We start from the raw sequence: 17,238 nt of genomic DNA on the forward strand, positions 1-17,238 counted from the left end.
TATGTGGTAAGCACTGTGCTAGAAGCTGGAGATAAAAAGAAAAAAGAGTGACACAAGACCTTTCTGGGAAGCAGAGGCCTGCAGTGTAGAGTGGAGAAAGAAATCTCTCCACATTTTTGTGCATGTTCTGATGAAGTGAGCAGGGGATCAGGAGGCTCCGAGTTACTGGTGAGTATAAAGAAGGGGGAGAAAACCCAGGAATACTTCCTAGAACAGCTGAATCTAAACTGCTTTGTTTTGTTTTAGGAAAATCTTAACACCTTTAAGCAGAACATTTAGCGTTCTGCTCTAAGTTCAAATTCCACGCCTACCCTCCTTTAATATATCTAGACCAGTGGTTCTCAGCTAGGAATGATTTTGCCTCCCATCTCGCAGTAGCATACACAGTAGCATACAGACCATAATCTTTTTAATGGTCTGTATGCTACTGGAATCTATTAAGTAGAGACCAGGGATGTTGCTAACATCCTGCAATGCATGAGACAGCCTCCCACAACAAATAATTATCCAGTTTTGGCCACACTGTGACAAGACTGAGAATCCGTGATCGAGAATGAGAGAAAGATTAGGAAGAACCATGCAAATAAAAACAAATATATGATTTAGTCAAGGTTTCTCTAATGGGATTAATGTGACCACAGAAATCATTTAATTCGATGCCTCAACTGTAAGTCAATAAAGTACAAATAATAAAACAATTTTTTGTGATGACTATGAATAAAGTACTTAAATATCATGATATATACAATTCATGTATTTATAATAATCAGTTATATTCCTAGCATTATGTATGAAGCTCACGGTCTCAGGAAAACATTGCTTAATTAGAATTCCAAATTGAAAAATGTCATACTTAGACAGAATTTTTTATATATAGCTTTCAGTTTCCAGGATAGAAAAGGCTTAGCCCACTCCTTTTGAGTTTAAAATTACATTATACAGTCATATGTTCAGCATCTTTTGGCTGGATATGTTTGTTCCCTATAGGAAGTTTATAACTTGTAAAAGGAGTTTTATGCAGAATACAAATTGGAAGAATTACGTGACTACCCCTGAGGGTACTGAGTTGTGCAAACAACATCATTTTATCTGACGTAGCGGCTTTGGATTGGTTTATCTGCTCACCCTAGGGCTGTCTGGAATTATATATCAGGGACATCACTGTCATACCCCAGCTGCTGCAGAAAGCTACGGGAAGAAAAGGAGATTTATGAGTATTCTGGTTATACTGAACTAAGGACACAGGAGCTATACAACAAGGAGCCTGGTGGCTCTAAATTGTAGGCATTATGCAAAAAGAAAATGCAGAGTTGGGTGTCAAGGGAGCCCTCCAGGAGCAATAGGACATCTTTGTAAAGTCTCTAAAGAGTAAATTTAACAGTTATTAAAGAACACCACCCTGTTGTTGCAGACACTGAACTTTATATCACCAGAAAGATACAAGGGATTTTCAGGAAAACATCTGTCATTTAACAGTGATAGTGACCCTCAGCACTGACAAGCAATTCAAATCCCACTTGAGTAGAGTGATTTAACCCTTTCAGGGTGGTCAAGTTTGAAGCTCTATTAGCAGGTTATTAATGTCCTTGTCAGTTGAGAATCTTTGATCCCAAAGGGAAAAAAAAATCATTGAGAATAAGTATGATTAATTCTTTCACGAGACCTTCATAAATTATTTCCTTTAAATGATATCCAATTACCAGGTCATGATTTTGTTAATTTTGACCAAAGTTCTGTGCAAACCTTAAAGAGAAAGGAGTAGATATAATATAATCTTCAAAATACGAAAGATCAAAACAAGGTCAAAATTAATTTTAAAAACATTTTATTTTTTTGCTTTAACTTCACATAAGGATTTACCAGGCCAATACTTCTTTTTCTCTCTTATCTCTAATTAAAAATGAACAAACTAGCTCTGATCTCTTTTTTTAGATAACAACAGGAAACCTAAAATGTTAAGAGGCCAACCAGGCCTAGACAGTGTTAAGGGTTTATTTACATTCATTTAATCTTTGTAACAATCTAGCAAGGAAAGTAGCATTATCTTCATTTGATCGATGAAAAAATGGAGGCTTTTCTTAATTGTTTTTCCCAAGATGGACAGAACTAAAAGATGGCACAGCTGGGATAGGAGTGGGGAACAGCAGGTAAGGAAGGTGCATTAAATCCCAAGGCTAATAAGCTGTGTTACACTATGCTGCCCCAAGGAATTACATTTTTATTTGTGTCAGACACATGAATAGTAAAATTCTTCACTTGAAAGAGAAAGCATTAATACTCTAAGTTGATCATGAGCTCCCCTAAACACCATACACATATATCCAATTGCTTACCTGATAACACAATTTCAGTGCCCCACAGGAAATGCCAATTTAACGTGTACCAAAATTGATACATCATCTTCCTCCTGTAAACCTGCTCTTTCTCGTTCTCTTACCTCAAGAAACAGTATCAATATCTATCTCCTTGCAAAGGAAAATGGATTATAAGGAAATGTACAAAAACTGTTAATAGTGCTATTTATCTTGGTAGTTAAATTCTAGGTATTTTTTATTTTATTCTTTATGCTTCTCTATATTTTCCAGATTTTACATTTACATCATAATGTAACATATCATTATAATCTGTTTTAAAAATAAAAAAACAGAAACTGGTACAGTGCAAAAAACGGTCCACACTTTCCCAATTCAACTTCCTTCATGCGTAAACACTATTTATATATCCTTTCAGCCATTTTTTTCCTAGGCAAATGTATTTTTATTTCTATGCATCCTGTAGAAATTGTTTGAAATTTGTATACTTACATATATGCATATATTTCATTTTTCCTAAGTGAAATTCTAATATATACTATATATTATATTGTAACTTGCTTTTTCCTCTTAACAATATATCTTGGAGATTTTTCCAAGTCAAAACATACAGATCTCTCTCATTCTTCCTAATGGCTACAGAGTATTCAATTACAATGCCCATACCATAATTTAATTATTCCCTTTATTGCTAAATTTGTTTCCTATTTCTCATTATTACAAATAATGCTGCAAAGATTATTCTTATATCTATATCCTGTTTCTTAAACAAAAAGAATACTTTTTGCCTTCACATTTTATCATTTTGGGTGCTTGGGCATATCTTACAACTGATGGCACATTACTATCACTGTCATCCAGGTGGTATTTGTTTTGTTAACTCTTTGTTTTTGACATTTTCCTGTAGGAGTAAAAAAGCATTAGCTTTAATGCATTTTACATTTTATGAAATAGGTATCTTTTCACTAGTGTGTATTTTAGACATTTGTGATTTCCAGCAAATACATAATAACTATTTACAGGTGGGATTGCTAGATTAAGGAGTATGTACACTTTCAATTTTGCTAGATACTTCCAAATTGTCCTCCAATTTATACAGCCATAGATGGTCTTGGAAAGGAAGGGCTTGTTTTGTTTTCTTCACCAACAGTGACAATTATAAACCTTTTCATAATTACCAAGGTAATGATTGACAAATTGGAGCTGTTGACTTAATTTACTCTTGACTCTTATACATATTGCAAATAACCCCCCGCCCCGTTACTCTTTTTCCAACTTTGTTAATGATGTCTTTCACCTTTCAGCTTTTTCATGTACAAAAATTTGTCAAACTTTTTCCTTATGGCTTCTAAGGTTTATATATTGCTTAGAAAGACCTCCACTCCAAAATTAGAAATGATTTTTCCTATATTTTCTTTTCATACTTGGGTAGTTATGTTTGTTTGTTTACTTGTTTGTTTAAAATCATACATAGTCTCTTTATCTTTTACCCATTTTTTGGCTGGAGTGCTGTAGTGTGATCTCAGCTCACTGCAACCTCCGCCTCCTGGGTTCAAGCCATTCTCATGCCTCTGCTTCCCAAATAGCTGGGATTACAGACACACACCACCACACCCAGCTAATTTTTCTATTTTTAGTAAAGAGGTTGTTTCACCATGTTGGCCAGGCCGGTCTCAAAATCTTTACCTCAAGTGATCTTCCTGCCTTGGCCTCCCGAAGTGCTGGGATTACAGGCGTGAGCCACTGTGCCTGGACTTTTACCCATGATTTTAATACGTAAACTATCTATCTACATATTACTTGAGTTTCTTTAATGTTTCATTGCTGTATTTATTTTTTATATTCTTACTGTAGTTTTGTTGTTTGTAGTAAGAAATGTAAGTCAAATATTCCTCATTTAAAAACAATTTCTTGGTTATATACTCTGCATATGAGTTTCTGAATAAACTTAAGTGGTATATACTGCTAGTAATACACGAATATATGCTAACATCCATTATCCCTTTTTCTCTAATGGAAGCCCTGCTTTTTCACCTAGGAACACAACCATATAGAATAAACATAATTCCCATCCTGAAAGCTAGGTGTATTCATGTGGCTGCTTTAAGCAATGAGAGTCATGTAGAAAAAAAGGTAAAATTTCTGGGAACAGTTCTTACACTGGAGATGTAGGACTTCCTTTTCTCCTTCTCCACTGGTTGGAATATACACAGGACGATGGAAGATAAGGTTTTGAAGACAGCAAAGTAACAAGATAGAGGGAGCCTCAGTCTCTGACACCATGAAGGGTGACACCGGCCCTGCCTTGTCTACCTGAATTTATGTCTAGCAGAAAGACACTTCAATATTCCACAAGCTGGTATTTTTAACTTTCTCCACTGCCACTACTAACCCTAAGTAACAATTGGAATGGTAATTAATTTATGAATTATCTGAAGATAACTGACATATAGACAGTCTTTTTCAGACAGGAACACAGTGTTGCTCTATTCAGGCATTTTATTTCCTCCATTAAAATGTATCATTTTTCTCATATGGATTTTACATTTTTCCCATTGTTTATTCTTAGATAGTATACAGTTTCAAGGTTTGTTGCAAATGAGATTTTCAAATTACATTTCCAATTGGCCAAGGCTATATTCTATATACAGATTTTCTATTTAGTACAGATTTTCATGGTGAACTATTAAACAAAACCACCTTTCATCATTTCTAATCGTTTTTCAATTGATTTTCTTGGGATGTTTGTCTCCACAATCACACTGCCCAAAATAAGGACTATGCTACCTCTTCCTAATACTTCTGTTGTTTAGGGTTAAACGATTGTTATATAGGCAACAGTCATTACCATCTTAATCCTGACTTGAATACAAGTGTTCGATGAAGCTTTCTGGAAGACCTCCCTAATCCTCACCCAAGTTAGAAAGCTTTTATTGTATTCTTAGCCGGACAAATTTAAATCTGGAATGTGTTAAATCTTAGAAAATGTTTTCCCAACATCTATCAAGCTTATCAAGTGATTTTTAAATTAAAGTAATACATTTCCTAAAGGATTGAGTTACATAATACATTATGTTGCACTCTTCAGGTAAACCCTACTCTATCATGACAATTATTTTGGGGGATTTAATTGGTCATGTTTCTTCAATGATTGTATTTGTTCATAAGTGAGACTGGTCTATGGTTATCTTTGATGAACAATTTTCTGGAATAAGGGTTGTGCTATCCTAGACTAAACGGAGGTGTTTTAACATTTTTTTATAATCTAGAACTGCTTAAATAAAATAGGGATTTTCTTTCATAAATTTTTATTTCCTTTTAAATGCAAGCATTACAAGGGCACTGCTTTCTTTTATATCTGATTTTTAAAAATTGACTTATTGGTATTCACTTGCTGATTTCTAGTTTCATTTTGCATTGTGATGACAGGATGGACCCTGAATTTCTAACTATCAACAAACAAACAAAAAAAATTACGGCTTGCTTCATGGTCACCTTTTCACGGCATTTGAAAAGAAATATTCTATAGCTATTACAATTTGTGCACTATATAATCCAGTTTCCCCAATTCTGAACTCTTTATCTGACAATTTCTAAGAGCTGTGTTCAAACACTTAGCTATGATTACAAATTTGTCAATTTCTTGTTCATCCAAGTTTTTCTTTACATAATTTGATATCATGCTGTGCATAGTGCGTTTTATGACAGTTAATTTCTGAAATCTTTGCATGTTCTACAATTGCTAAAATGTACTTACTGTGCCCTTTCTCTTGATAGTTTGACTCAAGACAGTTTAAATTCAAAATAGTTCTCCCTCAGAACTTCAAAAATAGCAGTATCTTATTAGCACTCCAATGTACAGATGACAAATCTGAGACCAATGTGATTCTTTTCCCCTTATAGTGGAAAAGCAAGCAAAGAAAAATCTGTTTCTCTAGACATTTCAAGATTTTTCTCTTTTGCTTGGGATTACAGATATTTTTTCAGTATTCATCCTGTATGACTTTTTCACTGTTTTTGCTCAGCACTGGAGACTTCGAATATGAATCTTTCATCAGATTTTTTCCTATTCTTCTCTTCTTTTTTCACCTTCTGGAACTCCTACGTATATTTATACTTAAATACATATACATTCCAAAATATTTATTGGAGGCCGGGTGTGGTGGCTCACCCCTGTAATCCCTGCACTTTGGGAGGCCGAGGCAGGCAGATCATGAGGCCAGGAGTTTGAGACCAGCCTGACCAACATGGTGAAACCCCATCTCTACTAAAAGTACAAAAAATTAGCTGGGTGTGGTGGTGCATGCCTGTAATCCCAGCTACTCGGGAGGCTGAGGCAGGAGAATCACTTGATTCAGGGAGGCGGAGGTTACAATAAGCTGAGATTGCATCATTGCACTCCACCCTGGGCAACAAGAGCAAAACTCCATCTCAAAATATATATATATTGAATACATTTAGCTGGCACTGTGATATATGCAGGGTATTCAATGGTGAATTCTCTACATATGGCTCTTATCCTCATGAAGTTTAATTTTTAAATAAATGGTGTTCTGAGTTTTCTGTCTTTAAGAGATATGTCTCCTATGTCTTTTACTGTAACTTCCATCTTTTTTATCTTCTTTTCTTGTAAGACTTGGAAGTATCTTCAGTTCAAAATTCTAGCTCAGTAATTTGATTCTCAGCCATGTTTATTCAACTAATCAGCCTAACACGGTTTATTTTCACAACTTTTATTTCCAAGATACTTCTTTATATCAACTTGCATTTTAAAACTAGTACAACCTCTAAAAAATTTAAGATTATACTATTACATATATGATGAAAATTACAAATAAAACTATTATAATCAGTACTAATTATTATTCCATATAATAGTACTTATACTTACTCTAAAGTCATTTTTCTCCCTGAATTTTTTCCCCAGGAAATTCTTTCTGCTTGCTAAATTTGCTGTGTATTTTTTATGTTGCTCTTTTCCTTAAACATTTGCTGTTTCTTGTTTGTCTATTTGTAAATGAGAGCCTAGGAGTCAACAAACTTTTTATATAAAGGTTAGGGTTTGAGGCCCACACATAGTATCTTTCATTTGGTTTTCTACAACCCTTCACAAATGTAAAATCTACTAAGAAATAGGTAGTGGGAGGCCTGCAGATAGCAGTTTTCCAACCAATAAATTTCTCAGTATCATTGTCTGGAATTTATTTTCTGGGATTGAGGGAAAAATTCCCTAAGATTGTGATTACAGGAATTCTAGCATTTTAATTGTGTGAGGAAGGAGAGGAACAGTCAGAAGAAAAATTGGGAAATGGACAGCTGGCAGATTTTTGTTTGCTTGTTTTCTTAAGTATAAGGAATAAAGCTCCTTGTGGTAATCACAATATAGCTAGGGCATTGCCACACTTTAATGGCCTCTATTTATATGCTCTGTATATATACTCTGTGAGTCTCACCTTATTTGGCAAACATCAAGTTGTGTTATAGCTTTAGCTTAGAGGAATTCTGTGGACCAGCAGCTATAAGTCAGAGACTAGGATAACTATCTAGTCCTTTAAAAATCTGGCTTAGCACACTGCAGATAACCCATCTCAGAGCCATCTCTACAACTGGAGATAATTTCTTAATTATCCTCTGCATGTGGCTGTCAGTTCCTTGGCTCTCTGGGTTTCACCAAGATCTCATTCCTTGTTTCACATCTTCTAGAAATATTTCACAGCACCCTTCTTGTCTTTCTAGTGTGATTATAAACCTATTCTTATTACTGAGATTTGTATTATTGTATTTCCTAATTTTAATAGAATGTTAGAATACAACAACTTGAGTCAAGCATGCCATTTTAATCTGTAACTCTCTTTAAGTCCATACTTTATACTGATCTAATAAAGAAGCTGCTCATAGTTCCTTTCCATACTCCATGCTATATCATACCTCTCTATCACCAAGGGGGCCATTTATCACCATTAATACCATCTCACCCTGACCCCTAATATAATATTAAAAAAAAATTTTTCGGCCGGGCGCGGTGGCTCACGCCTATAATCCCAGTACTTTGGGAGGCCAAGGCGGGTGGATCACGAGGTCAAGTGATGGAGGCCATTCTGGTCAACATGGTGAAACCCCGTCTCCACTAAACATACAAAAAATTAGCCAAGCGTGGTGGCGCACACCTGTAATCCCAGCTACTCGGGAGGCTGAGGCAGGAGAATTGCTTGAACCCGGGAGATGGAGGTTGCAGTGAGCCGAGATCACGCCACTGCACTCCAGCCTGGGTACCAAGAGTGAAACTCCATCTCAAAAAAAAAAAAAAAAAAAAAATTTCAAACAAAAACTGGGAAAAATCATCATTGGGGGATTCTCTGCAATATTTTTGAAAGCATTAGAATTTATGACAGACCTCTGGGAATTAGAGGTCTGGGAAAGAAAGAGGGAAAGACAAGAAGATACTAGACTAGCATGGCTGTCTCCAAGGAGGCCTCAAAATTTACCATTGCCAAGAATCTGCCCTTCAACCTTGCAGACTCCCTGGATTTGTATGAATACCAAATAGAAATTTAGCTCTCAGGGTAGGAACCGTAACTACCAACTAAAGGCAAATTGATTATTTATAGAATGAACTGGAACTGTCACATGGACTGGAATATTTCTGCCTATATGGTTACTCCATTTTCCATCTATCAACAGGTGTCAAACTGTAATCAAAAGTTTGTGTGCCAGACGCAGTGGCTCTTGCCTGTAAACCCAGTAGTTTGGGAGGCCAAGGTGGGCAGATCACTTGAGGTCAGGAGTTCAAGACCAGCCTAGCAAATATGATGAAACCCCATCTTTATTAAAAATACAAAAAAATTAGCTGGACATGGTGGTGTATGCCTGTAATCCCAGCTACTCAGGAAGCTGAGGCACAAGAATCACTTGAGCCCAGCAAACAGAGGCTGCAGTGAGCCTAGATAGTGCCACTCCCTACAGCCCTGGTCGTGACAGAGACTATGCCTCAAAAACAAACAAAAAAAAGCTTGCTTGTAATTAATGCCACTGAATAGTACATTAAAAAATGATTAGAATGGTAAATCCTAGGCTATGTATACTTTACCACAATAAAAAAAAAGTTGGCTTATAATCAAAGTAAGGACAATTAGGTAAACCAATCAAATGTTAAATAACATCTAAAATAATGTGATAGTATCTACTTCTGCAATAAGAAAAATATTTTCAACAGAGTTCTTAAACACATTTCTACATGCATTAACATTTGCCTTTGTAGTTCTTTTCTGTGTCTTCAGGTACAAGAATGAGCTTATTATATGGGAAAACTGCTACTCCTACTAATTTCACAATATAGTTGTAAGTATTAAATGAGAAAGGAAAAGGCCCCATTTGCTGACTCCACAGGTCTGTTACAGATTCCAGTCCTTTTGGAAAATACTGTGAAGAAGTCCCCGAACCTACGCCTATGTTTAAAAGGGCAGAAACTCCTGATTTGATAGATTTACATGCACCAGAAATTTGTATGAGGGCCCTATGAATGTTCTCAAAATGCACGCACTGACCACTACCTTCAAATTCACGTGAGATATTTTTTAAAAATATATCACCTCCAGGCAAGGCTTGGTGGGCTCATGCCTGCAATCCTAGCATTTTGGGAGGCTCAGGTGGGAGGATTGCTTGTATCCAGGAGTTCAAGACCAGCCTGGGAAACAAAGACCCTATCTCTACAAAAAAAAAAAAAAAAAAAAAAAAACATTAGTTAAGTATGATGGTGCATACCTGTGGTCCCAGCTACTTGGGAGGCAATGAGGGAGGAGTGCTTGAGCCCAGGAGGTAAGGCTGCAGTGAGCCATGACTGTGCCACTGCATTCCAGCCAGCATGACAGAGACCCTGTCTCAAAAAAAAAAAAAAAGTGGAATAAAAAATCACTTCCAAAGAATGTGCTCTAGTAAATCTAGGGTGGCACCCCCAAATCCTCGCTTCTACAAACATTTTAGAACTATTCCCCTTTTCCTTTTCTTTTTTTCTTTTCTTTTTTTTTTTTTTTGAGACAGAGTCTCACTCTGTTACCAGGCACCAGGCTGGAGTGCAGTGGTGTGATCTTGGCTCACTGCAACCTCCACCTCCCCTGTTCAAGCAATTCTCCTGCCTCAGCCTCCCAAGTAGCTGGAACTACAGGCATGTGACACCAGGCCCGGCTCCTTTTTTTTTTTTTTTTTTTTTTTTTTTTTTTTTTGTATTTTTTAGTAAAGACGGGGTTTCACCATGTTGGCCTGAATGGTCTCGATCTCTTGACCTCGTAATCCATCCACCTCAGCTTCCCAACCTTTTCTAACATTTAAGTGACCTGAAGGATGAAGAATCAGCCAAGGAAAGCTGACAGGTACAGGCTACAGAAACAGAAAATACAAAGGTCTTTGTGGAAAGTAACTTCATTTAAAAAAAACAACGTAAAAGCAGGCCATTATGGCTGGTGAGAAGAATGGTATGATATAAAGTTGGAAAGCTAGGCCAGTCTGATCAACAAGATAAGGAGTTCTAACTGTATACATACCCCCTCCCCCCAAAAAAGCATGAGATTAACATCACCTGAATTACATTTTTAAAAGCTTATACTTATGTAGAAAACTGAATCTATCATGTGGAGTCAAGATTAGTTAATAAATGATTAAGAGGGGATCCAAGATGGTCATATAGGAGCAGCTCTGGATTGCAGCTCCCAGAGAGCGCATGGAGGGTAACAGGTTGCCGCATTTCCAGATGAATGTTTATTGCCCACAGACCAGGAGATTCCCAGGCGGAGGAGTGCCACAGGTCTCCAGCAAGGCTGTTTTGGTCGGTGCGGCGGATCTCTGCACACAGGTCTGGGTGCCGTTTCAGCTGGCAACTGGATCACCTGGGATTCAGAGTCACTCATTCAACTGATAAAAAGGGGACTGAAATAGGGAGCCAGGCCAGGAGATTTCCAGGCGAAAAAGCACGACGAAACTCCAGCGCGGCTGTTTCAGCCAGCCAAGTGGGTCGCCACACAAAATCTGACACAAATCCAGGTGCTTTTCAATGGCAACTGGAACACCTGGGAGACAGAGTCGCCTGGTAAACTGAGAAAAAGGGGACTGCAACAGGCAGCCAGACCAGGAGACTCCCGGGCAAAAAAGTGCCATAACACCCCAGCAAGGTTGTTTCAGCCGGTGCAACAGCTTCCCGCACAAGAACTCACACAAATCTGGGCACGATTTCAACTGGTGACTGGAATGCCTGGGACACGGAGTCGTGTGTTCACCTGAAAATAAAAGGGGTCTGAGGCTGGAAGCCAGGTGATCAGGCACGGCCAGTCCCACCCCCATAAAGGCCAGCAATCTGAAACGCTCTGGATTCAGAGTTTCACAGCAAACATAGCTGAACCCGGATGGTCCAGCTCTGTCGGGGAGGGGCATCTGCCATTACCGAAGCAGTCCACTATTACCGTGGTAGTCTGCCATTGCTGAGAGGGTCCGCCATTGCTGAGACAATCCTCCATTGCTGAGGCAGTCCCCCATTTCCAAGGCTGTCTGCCATTGCCAAGGCGGTCTGCCATTACTGAGGCAGTCCACCATTACAGAGAGAGTCCACCATTACAGAGGCAGGCCGCCATTGCCAAGGCAGTTCTAACTGTACCCCTATAAATAGGACTGCAGGGAAGTTCACATGGCAGTTGGGTGGAGCCCAGGGCAGATTAGCTATGCCTCTGCTGGCAGACTGTGACTAGGCTGCCTCCTAGCTGGGCAGGGCATCCATGAAAAAGGGCAGCAGCACAACAGAAACTTACAAAGCCCTACCTTCCTGGGACACAGCACCTGGGGAAAAAAAGGCTGTTATGAGTTCTGCTGCAGCAGACTTAAACGTACCTGCCCAGCAGCTCTGAATGGAACAACGGAGCCCATAGCTCAGCACTTGAACTCCTATAAAGGACAGACAATCTCCTCAAGCAGCTCCCCAAACCCCATATATCCAAAGAGACACATCATAAAGGACAGCTGAGGTGGACATCTGGCAGGCATCCTTCTGGGACAAAGATAGCAGAAGAAGAAACTGGAAGCAACCCTTACTGTTCTGCAGCCACTGCAGGCGAGCCCCAGGCAAGTAGGACCTGGAGTGGACCTCCAGCAGTCCTACAGCAGAGGGGCCTGACTGTTAGAAGGAAAACTAAGAAACAGAAAGAAATAACTTCATCATCAACAAACAGGACATCCACTCAGAGACCCCATGGGAAAGTCAACAACTACAAAGACCACAGTTAAATAAATCCACAAAGATGGGAAGAAACCAGTGCAAAAAGGATGAAAACACCCAAAATCAGAATGCCTCTCCTCCTTCAAGGGATCACAACTCCTCACCAGCAAGGGAACAAGGCTGGATGGAGAATGAGTCTGATGAATTGACAGAAACAGGCTTCAGAAGGTCGGTAATAAGAAATTTCTCTGAGCTAAAAGAACATGTTCTAACCCAATGCAAAGAAACTAAGAACCTTGGAAAATGTTTGACGAAATGCTAACAAGAATAAACAGCTTAGAGAAGAATATAAATGACTTGATGGAACTGAAAAACAACACAAGAACTTCGCGAAGCATACACAAGTTTCAATAGCCGAATTGACCAAGCAGAGGAAAGGATATCAGAGGTCGAAGATCAACTCAATGAAATAAAACGAGAAGGCAAGATTAGAGAAATAAGAGTAAAAAGAAATAAAGAAAGCCTCCAAGAAATATGGGATTATGTGAAAAGACCTACTCTGCATTTGGTAGGTGTACCTGAATGTGACAGAGAGAATGAATCCAAGCTGGAAAACACTCTTCAGGATATTATCCAGGAAAACTTCCCAACCTAGCAAGGCAAGCCAATATTCAAGTCCAGGAAATATAGAGAACACCACAAAGATATTCCTCAAGAAGAGCAACCCCAAGGCACATAATCGTCAGATTCACCAGTGTTGAAATGAAGGAGAAAATGCTAAGGGCAGCCAGAGAGAAAGATTACCCACAAAGGAAAGCCCATCAGAATCACAGCAGATCTCCCAGCAGAAACCCTACAAGCCAGAAGAGAGTGGGGGCCAATATTCAACATCATTAAAGAAAAGAACTTTCAACCCAGAATTTCATATCCAGCCAAACTAAGCTTCATAAGCGAAGGAGAAATAAAATCCTTTACAAACAAGCAATTACTCAGAGATTTCATCACCACCAGGCCTGCCTTACAAGAGCTCCTGAAAGAAGCACTAAACACAGAAAGGAACAACCAGTACAAGCCACTCCAAAAAAAAAAAAAAAAAAAAAAAAAACCCAAATGGTGGTACAGAGCATTGACACAACAAAGAAACTGCATTAACTAATGGGCAAAACAACCAGCTAGCATCAAAATGGCAGGATCAAATTCACATATAACAATATTAACCCTAAATGTAAATGAGCCAAATGCCCCCATCAAAAGATACAGACTGGCAAACTGGATAAAAAGCCAAAACCCATTGGTGTGCTGCATCTGGAAAACCCATGTCACATGCAATGATACACAAAAGCTCAAAATAAAGGGATGGAGGAAGATTTACCAAGCAAATGGAGAGGAAAAAAAAAAAGCAGGAGTTGCAATTCTCGTCTCTGATAAAACAGATTTTAAACCAACAAAGATCAAAAGAGACAAAGGACATTACATAATGGTAAAAGGATCAATGCAAGAAGACCTAACCATCCTAAATACATACGTACCCAATACAGGAGCACCCAGATACATAAAGCAGGTTCTTAATGACCTACAAAGAGACTTACACTCCCACACAATAATAGTGGGAGCCTTTAACACCCCACTGTCAATATTAGACAGATCAGCGAGACAGAAAATTAAGCATATCCAGGACTAGAACTCAGACCTGGACCAAGCAAACCTAATAGACATTTACAGAACTCTCCACCCCCAAATCCACAGAATATACATTCTTCTCAATACCACATCACACCTACTCTAAAGCTGACCACATAATTAGAAGTAAATCACTCCTCAGCAAATGCAAAAGAACGGAAATCATAACAAACAGTCTCTCAGACCACAGTGCAATCAAGTTAGAACTCAGAATTGAGAAACCAACTCAGAACAGCACAGCTTCACAGAAACTGAACCACTGGCTCTTGAATGTTGACTAGATAAACAATCAAATGAAGGCAGAAATAAAGATGTTCTTCAAAATCAATGAGAATGAAAACACAACATACCAGAATCCCTGGGACACATTTAAAGCAGTGTCTAGAGGAAAATATATAGCAATACATGCCCACATGAGAAGCAAGGAGAGATCTAAAATTGACACCCTATGATCAAAATACAAAGAGCTAGAGGAGCAAGATAAAAACTCAAAACCTAGCAGGACAAGAAATAATTAAGATCAGAGCAGAACTGAAGGACATAGAGACACAAAAAACCCTTCAAAAAAAAAAAAATCAATAAATCCAGGAGCTACTTTTTCGAAAAGATCAACAAAATAGACCACTAGCCAGATTAATAAAAAAGAGAGAATTAAATAGATGCAATAAAAATGATAAAGGGGATACCACCACAGAACCCACAGAATTATAAACCATCATCAGAGATTATTACAAACAACTCTATGCACATAAACTAGTAAACCTGGAAGAAATGAATAAATTCCTGGACACTTGCCTCCTCCCAAGCCTAAACCAGGAAGAACCTGAAACCCTGAATAGACCAATAACAAGGGCTGAAGTTGAGGCAGCAATTAAGAGCCTACCACCCAAAAAAACACTAGGTCCAGACGGGTTCACAGCCAAATTCTACCAGATATATAAAGAGGAACTGGTACCATTGCTTCTGAAACTATTCCAAATAATCCAAAAAGAGGGAATTCTTCCCAAATCATTTTATGAGACCAACATCATCCTGATAGAGACTGAACAAAAAAAGAAAAATTCAGGCCAATATCCAGGATGAACAGAGGTGCAAAAATCTTCAATAAAGTACTGGCAAACCGATTGCAACAGCACATCAAAAAGCTTATCCACCATGATCAAGTAGGCTTCATCCCAAGGATGCAAGGCTGGTTCAATATATGCAAGTCTATACATGTAATTCACCACATAAACAGAACCAAAGACAAAAACCACATGATTATCTCAATAGATGCAGAGAAGGCCTTTGACAAAATTCAACAGACCTTTATGCTAAAAACCCTCAATAAACTACGTATTGATGGAACGTATCTCAAAATAATAAAAGCTATTTACAACAAACTAACAGCCAATATCATACTGAATGGGCAAAAACTGGAAACATTGCCTTTGAAATTTGGCACTAGACAAGGATGTCCTCTCTCACCACTCCTATTCAATATAGTATTGGAAGTTCTAGCCAGAGCAATCAGGCAAGAAAAAGAAATAAAGGGTAATCAATTAGGAAAGGAGGAAGTCAAATTGTCTCTATTTGCAGATGACATGATTGTATATTTAGAAGATTCCATAGTCTTAGCCCCAAATCTCCTGAAACTAATAAGCAACTTCAGCAAAGTCTCAGGATACAAAAATCAACGTGCAAAAATCACAAGCATTCCTATACACCAATAACAGACTTAAAGAGAGCCAAATCAAGAACAAACTGCCATTTACAATTGCTGCAAAGAGAATAAAATATCTAGGAATACAACTAACAAAGAAGGTAAAGGACCTCTTCAAGGAGAACTACAAACCACTTCTCAATGAAATAAGAGAGGACACAAACAGATGGAGAAACATTCCATGCTCATGGTTAGGAAGAATCAATATCATGAAAACGGCCATACTGCCCCAAGTAGTTTACAGATTCAACACTATCCCCATGAAGCTACCAATGACCTTCACTGAACTGGAAAAAACCACCTTAAACTTCATATGGAACCAAAGCAGAGTCCACATAGCCAAGTTAATTCTAAGCAAAAAGAACAAAGCTGGAGGCATCACACTACCTGACTTCAAACTATACTACAAGGCTACAGTAATCAAAACAGCATGGTACTGGTACTAAAACAGAGACATAGACCAATGGAACAGAACAGAGGCCTCGGAGGCAACATCACACATCTACAACCATCTGATCTTTGACAAACCTGACAAAAACAAGCAATGGGGAAAGGGTTCCCTGTTTAATAAATGGTGTTGGGAAACTGGCTAGCCATGCACAGAAAGCAGAAACTGGACCCCTTTCTGACACCTTATACTAAAATTAACTCCAGATGGATTAAAGACTTAAACATAAGACCTAACACCATAAAAATTCTAGAAGAAAATATAGGCAAAACCATTCAGGACATAGGCATAGGCAAGGACTTCATGATCAAAACACCAAAAGCATTGGCAACAAAAGCCAAAATAGACAAATGGGACCTAATCAAACTCCACAGCTTTTGCACAGCAAAAGAAACAGTCATTAGAGTGAATCGGCAACCAACAGAATGGGAAAAAATTTTTGCAATCTACCCATCTGACAAAGGGCTAATATCCAGAATCTACAAATAACTAAAACAGATTTAAAAGAAAAAAAAAAAAAAAAGCCCATTCAAAAGTGGGCAAAGGATATGAACAGACACTTTACAAAAGACATAGATCAGGCCAACGAACATGAAAAAATGCTCATCATCGCTGGTCATTAGAGAAATGCAAATCAAAACCACTTTGAGATACCATCTCACGCCAGTTAGAATGGCGATCATTAAAAAATCTGGAGATGACAGATGCTGCAGAGGATGTGGAGAAATAGGAACACTTTTACACTGTTGGTGGGAGTGTAAATTAGTTCAACCATTGTTGAAGACAGTGTGGCAATTCAAGGACCTAGAAATAGAAATTCCACTTGACCCAGCAATCCCACTACTGGGTATATATCCAAAGAATTATAAATCGTTGGACTCTAAGGACACATGCACACCAA

Source organism: Saimiri boliviensis, chromosome 11 (genome assembly GCF_048565385.1).
Source record: "Saimiri boliviensis isolate mSaiBol1 chromosome 11, mSaiBol1.pri, whole genome shotgun sequence".
In the NCBI taxonomy this organism is placed as follows: domain Eukaryota; kingdom Metazoa; phylum Chordata; class Mammalia; order Primates; family Cebidae; genus Saimiri; species Saimiri boliviensis.